Source organism: Cherax quadricarinatus, chromosome 98 (assembly GCF_038502225.1).
Source record: "Cherax quadricarinatus isolate ZL_2023a chromosome 98, ASM3850222v1, whole genome shotgun sequence".
Classification (NCBI taxonomy): Eukaryota; Metazoa; Arthropoda; class Malacostraca; order Decapoda; family Parastacidae; genus Cherax; species Cherax quadricarinatus.
Genome location: NC_091389.1, coordinates 6,342,378 through 6,352,377, shown reverse-complemented (window position 1 = coordinate 6,352,377; position 10,000 = coordinate 6,342,378). Strand labels below are relative to the sequence as shown.

Below are 10,000 nucleotides of genomic sequence, written 5' to 3'. Positions count from 1 at the left end.
GGATGCTGGAGATGGAGGGATGCTGCAGATATAATCTACAATAAAACAGTTTCCCATAATAAATAACTTGAACAAAACTATACATGTTGCACTGAGTTATATTCTTCACACGAAGGCAAAAATTTATTAACTGCACAGGCCTATACTAAGCCTATGCAGCGCACGGCACCTACACACAAGGCCTATACTAAGCCTATGCAGCACACGGCCCCTACACACGAGGCCTATACTAAGCCTATGCAGCATGTGGCCCCTACACATGAGGCCTATGCTAAGCGTATGCAGCAAGTGGCCCCTACACGAGGCTTATGCTAAGCCTATGCAGTGTGCACACGCAGCCCCTTCACACAAGGCCTATACTAACCCTATGCAGTGTGTGCGTGTGGCCACTACACATGAGGCCTATACTAAGCCTAAGCAGGGCACATGTGGCCCCTACACATGAGGCCTAATCTAAGCCTATGGAGTGCGCATGTGGCCGCTACACACGAGGCTTATGCTAAGCCTATGCACTGCAGGCTCGACCCCTACACAAGGCCTATGCTAAGCCTATGCAGTACGTGCATGTGGCCCCTACACACGAGGCCTATACTAAGCCTGTTATCCTGGGTGTACAGAGAAGGAAAAAGTAGAACACAGCTGAATGATTCTGAAATATATTATCTACAGGTATGTACACTATATACAGTTGCAAATGTGTGTGTACAACAGAGTTTAGGCAAGGCCAGACACAGCCTGGAGACAGAATGTACAACCGTGCTCAACCAGCTCTAGTATGGAAATGACAAGGGTAGACAGGTGGGTGGTGCCCACAACACCTCTACAATTGCCAGTCCCACCTTCTCATTGACTGAACCTGGGTACTGATCGAACGATGGGACCCCATCGTTCGACCCTAGTACTGGTTCGCTGGTTGGGGAGAGCCTTTCACTGAGTGTACATGCGCCGAATAAAGGTTACGTACTCTTTGCATGCCACAGCGCGTGCGGCCCCTACACAAGAGGCCTATATTAAGCCTATGCAGTGTGCAGCCCCTACACACAAGGCCTATGCTAAGCCTATGCAGTGTGCGTGCAGCCCCTACACACGAGGCCTATACTAAGCCTATGCAGTGAGGCCCCTACACTCGAGGCCTATATTAAGCCTATGCAGTGTGGGCCCCCTACATTCGAGGCCTATACTAAGCCTATGCAGTGCACATGCAGCCCCTACACGAGGCCTATGCTAAGCCTATGTAGTGTGTATGTGCGCCCCTACACAAGGCCTATGCTAAGCTTATGCAGTGCTCGTGTGGCCCCTACACACGAGGCCTATACTAAGCCTATGCAGCACACAGCTCCTACACACAAGGCCTATACTAAGCCTTTGCAGCCCCCGGCTCCTACACACAAGGCCTATACTAAGCCTATGCAGCCCACGGCTCCTACACACAAGGCTTATACTAAGCCTATGCAGCCCACGGTTCCTACACACAAGGCCTATACTAAGCCTATGCAGCCCATGGCACCTACAAACAAGGCCTATACTAAGCCTATGCAGCACACGGCACCTACACACGAGGCCTATACTAAGCCTATGCAGCACACGGCTCCTACACACAAGGCCTATACTAAGCCTATGTAGTGCACGGCATCTGGCCTATACACCTATGCACACACGGCCTATACTAAGCCTATACTAAGCCTATGCAGCACACGGCACCTACACACAAGGCCTATACTAAGCCTATGCAGCCCACGGCACCTACACACAAGGCCTATACTAAGCCTATGCAGCCCACGGCACCTACACACAAGGCCTATACTAAGCCTATGCAGCACACGGCACCTACACACAAGGCCTATACTAAGCCTATGCAGCACATGGCACCTACACACAAGGCCTATACTAAGCCTATACAGCACACGGCACCTACACACAAGGCCTATACTAAGCCTATGCAGCACACGGCACCTACACACAAGGCCTATACTAAGCCTATGCAGCACACGGCACCTACACAGCCTATACTAAGCCTATGCAGCACACGGCACCTACACACAAGGCCTATACTAAGCCTATGCAGCACACGGCTCCTACACACAAGGCCTATACTTAGCCTATGCAGCACACAGCACCTACACAGCCTATACTAAGCCTATGCAGCACATGGTACTTACACACAAGGCCTATACTAAGCCTATGCAGCCCACGGCTCCTACATACAAGGCCTATACTAAGCCTATGCAGCACACGGCACCTACACACAAGGCCTATACTAAGCCTATGCAGCCCACGGCTCCTACACACAAGGCCTATACTAAGCCCATGCAACACACGGCACCTACACACAAGGCCTATACTAAACCTATGCAGTCCACGGCTCCTACACACAAGGCCTATACTAAGCCTATGCAGCACACAGCACCTATACACAAGGCCTATACTAAGCCTATGCAGCCCACGGTTCCTACACACAAGGCCTATACTAAGCCTATGCAGCCCATGGCACCTACACACAAGGCCTATACTAAGCCTATGCAGCCCATGGCACCTACACACAAGGCCTATACTAAGCCTATGCAGCCCACGGCACCTACACACAAGGCCTATACTAAGCCTATGCAGCCCACGGCACCTACACACAAGACATATACTAAGCCTATGCAGCCCATGGCACCTACACACAAGGCCTATACTAAGCCTATGCAGCACAGCACCTACACACAAGGCTTATACTAAGCCTATGCAGCACACGGCACCTACACACAAGGGCTATACTAAGCCTATACAGCCCACGGCTCCTACACACAAGGCCTATAGTAAGCCTATACAGCACACGGCTCCTACACACAAGGCCTATACTAAGCCTATGCAGCCCACGGCACCTACACACAAGGCCTATACTAAGCCTATGCAGCACAGGGCACCTACACACAAGGCCTATACTAAGCCTGTGCAGCACACGGCTCCTACACACAAGGCCTATACTAAGCCTATGCAGCACACAGCACCTACACACAAGGCCTATACTAAGCCTATGCAACACACGGCTCCTACACACAAGGTCTATACTAAGCCTATACAGCCGACGGCTCCTACACACAAGGTCTATACTAAGCCTATACAGCCGACGGCACCTACACACAAGGCCTATACTAAGCCTATACAGCCCACGGCTCCTACACACAAGGCCTATACTAAGCCTATACAGCCCACGGCTCCTACACACAAGGTCTATACTAAGCCTATACAGCCGACGGCACCTACACACAAGGCCTATACTAAGCCTATACAGCCCACGGCTCCTACACACAAGGCCTATACTAAGCCTATACAGCCCACGGTTCCTACACACAAGGCCTATACTAAGCCCATACAGCCGACGGCTCCTGCACACAAGGTCTATACTAAGCCTATACAGCCGACGGCTCCTACACACAAGGCCTATACTAAGCCTATACAGCCCACGGCTCCTACACACAAGGCCTATACTAAGCCTATACAGACCACGGCACCTACACACAAGGTCTATACTAAGCCTATACAGCCGACGGCTCCTACACACAAGGCCTATACTAAGCCTATACAGCCCACGGCTCCTACACACAAGGCCTATACTAAGCCTATACAGCCCACGGTTCCTACACACAAGGCCTATACTAAGCCTATACAGCCCACGGCTCCTACACACAAGGCCTATACTAAGCCTATACAGCCGACGGCTCCTACACACAAGGCCTATACTAAGCCTATACAGCCGACGGCTCCTACACACAAGGTCTATACTAAGCCTATACAGCCGACGGCTCCTACACACAAGGTCTATACTAAGCCTATACAGCCGACGGCTCCTACACACAAGGTCTATACTAAGCCTATACAGCCGACGGCTCCTACACACAAGGTCTATACTAAGCCTATACAGCCGACGGCTCCTACACACAAGGTCTATACTAAGCCTATACAGCCGACGGCTCCTACACACAAGGTCTATACTAAGCCTATACAGCCGACGGCTCCTACACAATTACATTTTAAACCAACAAATCATAACCTGGAAAATTAAATTAAAAAAATAATTCAATCACACGTGACGTATCAGAATTACTTTCAATTACCTTAAGTGAATTATAATTACCTTGGTGTGCTGGGGAATTATACCAGGAATTATATTTTCTCTAGTGAATTATAATTACCTTGGTGTGCTGGGGAATTATACCAGGAATTATATTTTCTCTAGTGAATTATAATTACCTTGGTGTGCTGGGGAATTATACCAGGAATTATAATTACCTTGGTGTGCTGGGGAATTATACCAGGAATTATAATTACCTTGGTGTGCTGGGGAATTATACTAGGAATTATAATTACCTTGGTGTGCTGGGGGATTATACCAGGAATTATAATTACCTTGGTGTGCTGGGGAATTATACCAGGAATTATATTTTGTCTAGTGAATTATAATTACCTTGGTGTGCTGGGGAATTATACCAGGAATTATAATTACCTTGGTGTGCTGGGGAATTATACCAGGAATTATAATTACCTTGGTGTGCTGGGGAATTATACCAGGAATTATATTTTATCTAGTGAATTATAATTACCTTGGTGTGCTGGGGAATTATACCAGGAATTATAATTACCTTGGTGTGCTGGGGGATTATACCAGGAATTATATTTTCTCTAGTGAATTATAATAACCTTGGTGTGCTGGGGGATTATACCAGGAATTATATTTTCTCTAGTGAATTATAATTACCTTGGTGTGCTGGGGGATTATACCAGGAATTATATTTTCTCTAGTGAATTATAATTACCTTGGTGTGCTGGGGAATTATACCAGGAATTATAATTACCTTGGTGTGCTGGGGAATTATACCAGGAATTATATTTTCTCTAGTGAATTATAATTACCTTGGTGTGCTGGGGGATTATACCAGGAATTATATTTTCTCTAGTGAATTATAATTACCTTGGTGTGCTGGGGAATTATACCAGGAATTATAATTACCTTGGTGTGCTGGGGAATTATACCAGGAATTATATTTTCTCTAGTGAATTATAATTACCTTGGTGTGCTGGGGGATTATACCAGGAATTATATTTTCTCTAGTGAATTATAATTACCTTGGTGTGCTGGGGAATTATACCAGGAATTATATTTTGTCTAGTGAATTATTACTTTCACCTCGGTGATTATTTTTATACTTGATTATATTATAATTACCTTAAGTGATTATAATTACCTTAAGTAATTATAATATGGTAATTATAATCACTTAAGGTAATTATAATCACTTAAGGTAAAGTGATTATAATTACGTTAAGTGAATATAATTACCTTAAGTGATTATTACCTTAAGTGATTATAATTACCTAAAGTGATTATTACCTTAAGTGATTATAATTACCTAAAGTGACTATAATTACCTTAAGTGACTATAATTACCTTAAGTGACTATAATTACCTTAAGTGACTAATTATCTTAAGTGACTAATTATCTTAAGTGACTAATTATCTTAAGTGACTATAATTACCTTAAGTGATTAATTATCTTAAGTGACTAATTATCTTAAGTGACTATAATTACCTTAAGTGATTATTGATTATAGCGACCATCAATTATCAGTAATTATAGCGACCATCAATTATCAGTAATTATAGCGACCATCAATTATCAGTAATTATAGCAACCATCAATTATCAGTAATTATAGCGACCATCAATTATCAGTAATTATAGCGACCATCAATTATCAGTAATTATAGCGACCATCAATTATCAGTAATTATAGCGACCATCAATTATCAGTAATTATAGCAACCATCAATTATCAGTAATTATAGCAACCATCAATTATCAGTAATTATAGCGACCATCAATTATCAGTAATTATAGCAACCATTAATTATCAGTAATTATAGCGACCATCAATTATCAGTAATTATAGCGACCATCAATTATCAGTAATTATAGCGACCATCAATTATCAGTAATTATAGCGACCATCAATTATCAGTAATTATAGCGACCATCAATTATCAGTAATTATAGCGACCATCAATTATCAGTAATTATAGCGACCATCAATTATCAGTAATTATAGCGACCATCAATTATCAGTAATTATAGCGACCATCAATTGTCAGTAATTATAGCGACCATCAATTATCAGTAATTATAGCAACCATCAATTATCAGTAATTATAGCAACCATCAATTATCAGTAATTATAGCAACCATCAATTATCAGTAATTATAGCGACCATCAATTATCAGTAATTATAGCGACCATCAATTGTCAGTAATTATAGCGACCATCAATTATCAGTAATTATAGCAACCATCAATTATCAGTAATTATAGCAACCATCAATTATCAGTAATTATAGCAACCATCAATTATCAGTAATTATAGCAACCATCAATTATCAGTAATTATAGCGACCATCAATTGTCAGTAATTATAGCGACCATCAATTATCAGTAATTATAGCAACCATCAATTATCAGTAATTATAGCAACCATCAATTATCAGTAATTATAGCAACCATCAATTATCAGTAATTATAGCGACCATCAATTATCAGTAATTATATTAGTAATTATAGTAATTTTTCCTGTGTGTGTACGTACATTTGTGTGCACCTGCGTGTGTACATTTTCATGTGTACTTGTGTGTACACATTTGTGTGCGTACCTTCATGTGGTAGCAGAGAATTAGACTTAGCTCCTGGCCCTCTCCTAGCCTCGTCAGGCCTATCGTACCTACTCTTAAAACTGTGTACAGTGTCTGCCACTTCGTCGAGGTGATTCCACTTACTGACATCCCTGTAACTCATCTGTGTCTTCAACTTCCAGTTGTGCCCCTGTGTACCTCTTTCCCGCCTCTCAAACAGTGCTTTGAGTATTTTGTATATCTTCTTGGGTCTTGTCCTCCAGGGTCGTTAAATACAACTCCATTATGATGGACCTACCTAGCATGGGCCAGTAGGCCTGCTGCAGTGCTCGTACTAATCATGTTGTATACTTGTAGACTTTCTGTAGTTTCTTAACCTGCTTGCTCAGGTGTGGGTTCCACACTGGTGCTGTGTCCTCTAAGATGATCCTGATATATCTTGTATAAAGCAACAGACCAGCACTGACTGTAGACGTGTTTTGAACCTCTGGTGATATGCTAGGTGCTGTGTTTACCCCCAGGTCTACAGTCACTGGTGATATGCTAGGTGTTGTGTTTACCCCCAGATCTACACTCACTGGTGATATGCTAGGTGCTGTGTTTACCCCCAGATCTACACTCACTGGTGATATGCTAGGTGCTGTGTTTACCCCCAGGTCTACACTCACTGGTGATATGCTAGGTGCTGTGTTTACCCCCAGATCTACACTCACTGGTGATATGCTAGGTGCTGTGTTTACCCCTAGATCTACACTCACTGGTGATATGCTAGGTGTTGTGTTTACCCCCAGATCTACACTCACTGGTGATATGCTAGGTGCTGTGTTTACCCCCAAGATCTACACTCACTGGTGATATGCTAGGTGCTGTGTTTACCCCCAGATCTACACTCACTGGTGATATGCTAGGTACTGTGTTTACCCCCAAGATCTACACTCACTGGTGATATGCTAGGTGCTGTGTTTACCCCCAAGATCTACACTCACTGGTGATATGCTAGGTGCTGTGTTTACCCCCAGATCTACACTCACTGGTGATATGCTAGGTGCTGTGTTTACCCCCAGATCTACACTCACTGGTGATATGCTAGGTACTGTGTTTACCCCCAAGATCTACACTCACTGGTGATATGCTAGGTGCTGTGTTTACCCCCATATCTACACTCACTGGTGATATGCTAGGTACTGTGTTTACCCCCAAGATCTACACTCACTGGTGATATGCTAGGTGCTGTGTTTGCCCCCAAGATCTACACTCACTGGTGATATGCTAGGTGTTGTGTTTACCCCCAGATCTACACTCACTGGTGATATGATAGGTGTTGTGTTTACGCCCAGATCTACATTCATTGGTGATATGCTAGGTGCTGTGTTTACCCCAAAGATCTACACTCACTGGTGATATGCTAGGTACTGTGTTTACCCCCAGGTCTACACTCACTGGTGATATGCTAGGTACTGTGTTTACCCCCAGGTCTACACTCACTGGTGATATGCTAGGTGCTGTGTTTACCCCCAGATCTACACTCACTGGTGATATGCTAGGTGCTGTGTTTACCCCCAGATCTACACTCACTGGTGATATGCTAGGTGCTGTGTTTACCCCCAGATCTACACTCACTAGTGATATGCTAGGTGCTGTGTTTACCCCCAGATCTACACTCACTGGTGATATGCTAGGTGTTGTGTTTACCCCCAGATCTACACTCACTGGTGATATGCTAGGTGCTGTGTTTACCCCCAGATCTACACTCACTGGTGATATGCTAGGTGCTGTGTTTACCCCCAGATCTACACTCACTGGTGATATGCTAGGTGCTGTGTTTACCCCCAGGTCTACACTCACTAGTGATATGCTAGGTGCTGTGTTTACCCCCAGGTCTACACTCACTGGTGATATGCCAGGTACTGTGTTTACCCCCAGATCTACACTCACTAGTGATATGGTAGGTACTGTGTTTAACCCCAGGTCTACACTCACTGGTGATATGCTAGGTACTGTGTTTACCCCCAGGTCTACACTCACTGATGATCGGCTAGGTGCTGTGTTTACCCCCAGGTCTACAGTCACTGGTGATATGCTAGGTACTGTGTTTACCCCCAGGTCTACACTCACTGGTGATATGCTAGGTACTGTGTTTACCCCCAGGTCTACACTCACTGGTGATATGCTAGGTACTGTGTTTACCCCCAGGTCTACACTCACTGGTGATATGCTAAGTGTTGTGTTTACCCCCAGATCTACATTCACTGGTGATATGCTAGGTACTGTGTTTACCCCCAGGTCTACACTCACTGGTGATATGCTAGGTGTTGTGTTTACCCCCAGATCTACACTCACTGGTGATATGCTAGGTGTTGTGTTTACCCCCAGGTCTACACTCACTGGTGATATGCTAGGTACTGTGTTTACCCCCAGGTCTACACTCACTGGTGATATGCTAGGTGTTGTGTTTACCCCCAGGTCTACACTCACTGGTGATATGCTAGGTACTGTGTTTACCCCCAGGTCTACACTCACTGGTGATATGCTAGGTGTTGTGTTTACCCCCAGGTCTACACTCACTGGTGATATGCTAGGTGTTGTGTTTACCCCCAGGTCTACACTCACTAGTGATATGCTAGGTACTGTGTTTACCCCCAGGTCTACACTCACTGGTGATATGCTAGGTACTGTGTTTACCCCCAGGTCTACACTCACTGGTGATATGCTAGGTGTTGTGTTTACCCCCAGGTCTACACTCACTGGTGATATGCTAGGTACTGTGTTTACCCCCAGGTCTACACTCACTGGTGATATGCTAGGTACTGTGTTTACCCCCAGATCTACACTCACTGGTGATATGCTAGGTACTGTGTTTACCCCCAGGTCTACACTCACTGGTGATATGCTAGGTACTGTGTTTACCCCCAGACCTACACTCACTGGTGATATGCTAGGTACTGTGTTTACCCCCAAGATCTACACTCACTAGTGACATGCTAGGTACTGTGTTTACCCCCAGATCTACACTCACTGGTGATATGCTAGGTACTGTGTTTACCCCCAGGTCTACACTCACTGGTGATATGCTAGGTACTGTGTTTACCCCCAGGTCTACACTCACTGGTGATATGCTAGGTACTGTGTTTATCCCCAGGTCTACACTCACTGGTGATATGCTAGGTACTGTGTTTACCCCCAGGTCTACACACACTGGTGATATGCTAGGTACTGTGTTTACCCCCAGGTCTACACTCACTGGTGATATGCTAGGTGTTGTGTTTACCCCCAGGTCTACACTCACTGGTGATATGCTAGGTGTTGTGTTTACCCCCAGATCTACACTCGCTGGAGG

The 10,000-nt window shown here is 44.6% G+C and overlaps 1 protein-coding gene across 5 annotated transcripts in view; it reads right to left on the bottom strand.

Annotated features, from left to right (window-relative positions):
- The window catches only part of Tomosyn (syntaxin-binding protein tomosyn), a 567,161-nt gene that overhangs the window by 406,021 nt on the left and 151,140 nt on the right, over window positions 1–10,000 (bottom strand). The gene's annotated exons all lie outside the window — the stretch shown is intronic.